The following is a 2,580-nucleotide window of genomic DNA, read 5'->3' as shown; positions in this document are numbered from 1 at the left end:
ATCAATAATACACGGTGTAATACATACACCTAGTTCGATCACCACCATAACAATCACTATCAGTAATTACATTAACTCATTTCTTTTAAAATATACTCTGCGAACCACCGTTCCACACGGGTTTTCCTTTATTTTAAACATTCCCAAATTCATAACTCAACAATGGAATTGTCTATTCACAATGTTCACTTACAACAAACAACAAATCATCTCATATCACATAGTCCATCCTGCAATAGTACACATGGCATATATTTAACAACTACCATCCTCCACTAATGGCCAATGACAAAACTCTAGACACCAACTACATAATCCGAAATAATAAATACACCCATAGGTAATTCCATACTCCCATTCATTGCAACCCTCATGTTTTATAAAAAAAAGTAATTAGTTCCATTTTGTTTTGAAAATAAAACCTCATTACTCCAAATTCCAACAAATACCACAAAGGCCGCGTCTACCAACATTAATCCAAAACCCCAATCATTCACAAACAACCACATCATAACCCCATGTCTACTTAACATTAAACTTCTCTTTGATATTCCAATTTAATAAACGAAATGCTAAACCTTACCAATTTATATCCTAAACATGATTTATAACCCACAACCAATTATACACATAATCCACAAACTCATCAATGTAAACCCAAATCCACCCATATGCTTTTTAACAAAAACCAACAATAAACTATGTTTTTAAATGCCATAAAAATTACCACAAGAGTATCTATAGTAAGGTATTGAAAAAAAGCTCAAACATCCCTACCTCTTGAAGTGAAGGGAAGAGAAGCCGAAAATCCACCGGTGACAAAAATAGGATCTGCTCAGATCAAAAGGAAACCCCTGCGACCGTTTATGTTTTGATCTATAGGACTAGGGGTAGAAAATGGAAGTTTACAATGACCGCTCGAGCGCAGGAAGTGCCGCTCAAGCGCAGAAGAAAAATTCTGGGCAATAACAGCTTGAGAAACAAGTCACCAACCTATTCCTAACACAACCAAGACACTCTAATAACCAAACCCAATAAACAATGAGTAGAAGCAAGACATGAACAACCAAAAAGCCAATGAAACCCGGATCCAAAACATCAATGGGTCGGATTCAAACCAAGATCGCAATAGGGTGATACTATCTTAATTTTTAAAATTGGCAACAAATTCTTATTTTTTTCATCTATATTTTTGCTCACAAAAAAATAACTACATCAATCATCTTTTTTTTTTCTTATTTAATTATTATTATTATTATTTTTCTTTTATGGAGAGGGGTTTTGGCCTTCGATTTTTCCGAAATGAGTGCTTTAGAGAAAAAGTGAAGAGTTGGTTCAAAAAAGAAAAAAAAAGTACTTAGTGCAAGAGGGGGCTTGACTGTGAGAAAGAATAGTAGCCTTGCAAAATGTGTCTTTTTTCAATAACAATGCTTGCATGCACAAAGGGCTTAAATGTGAGAGAGAATAGAGGAGCTTGAGTTCGAAATAGAAGAGATGATTTATAGAGATTGTTTTCTCGAGTCACGACTTCAATACTTGTGAGAAAGGAGGCTCAAGGGCGAGAGAGAAAGGAGGGTGTCACACCCGAAAATTTACACAATAAGGATTTGTCAACTACCATTGTATAATGTAAACGTACGTAAGTCTCAATATTAGCATCATTCTCAAATCTCCAACATTTATATTCAAAACCATCAAGAGATTTACAAAAGAATATTCCACATGCGACTATGCATTCAACATCCCTGGTATATGAATCTATAGCATGTGGCATAGTAAGTCCAATATGAATAAATGCCCTAAAGGGCTACAAATTCCATGGCTTAAGCTTGGTTACACAAAAGTGGTTCTCGAACCCATGCATATAAAGCCCCTGGCTTGTCAAAAATAATTACAACAAAGAAAAGAGCCTTGTGCTCTCAAAACATATTCCACGCCAATAACACGGCAGGATCACCACATCCTTTCCTGCACAAAATCCCATAGGGAGAGCATAAAGCCTAGTAGGAAAATATTAACAAAGTATATACATTTTATACAATCTCATAGGATGAATACATATGCCATGCCATGTTCAAAAACATATTTCTTTATCTTTGAAACTTTTATGCATAATGTAATATTGAGAATTTAACAATTCAATAGTTTCAATGTAATTAAAAGGGGTGGTAAATACGACTCAAGTAAATCCCTAGGGTTAGTGTCTGCAAGTAGGCGTATCAGGCACTACCAAATCCTACCTTACTGGTTTCTAACCGGAGGACTTAGGCACCCGTAAGTGCGTGTTTCTGGTTTTACACTAAGGACACTTTGGCTAACTTAATTCTCAAACTATACCCCCTAACAGGATTTTTCACCGTATTTACCCCCAAAATAAATCAATATGATTTTGTTTCACAAAACAATTTCCTTTCTCAAAATAATATTTTTTCCAATGCAATAACCAAAATCAATTGTATTAATGACAAAAATGGAATGGCTATGCAAATGTCTAATGCCATAATAAAGTTCCATTTAAACATCTGAACAATGCCATTTGGAAAGGAGAAAATAATTAAATCAAGTGCCAATACAATATAT

The sequence above is a fragment of the Camellia sinensis genome, chromosome 10 (assembly GCF_055761805.1).
Source record: "Camellia sinensis isolate YWXY chromosome 10, ASM5576180v1, whole genome shotgun sequence".
NCBI lineage: Eukaryota > Viridiplantae > Streptophyta > Magnoliopsida > Ericales > Theaceae > Camellia > Camellia sinensis.
Note: the sequence above shows the minus strand (reverse complement) of the source record.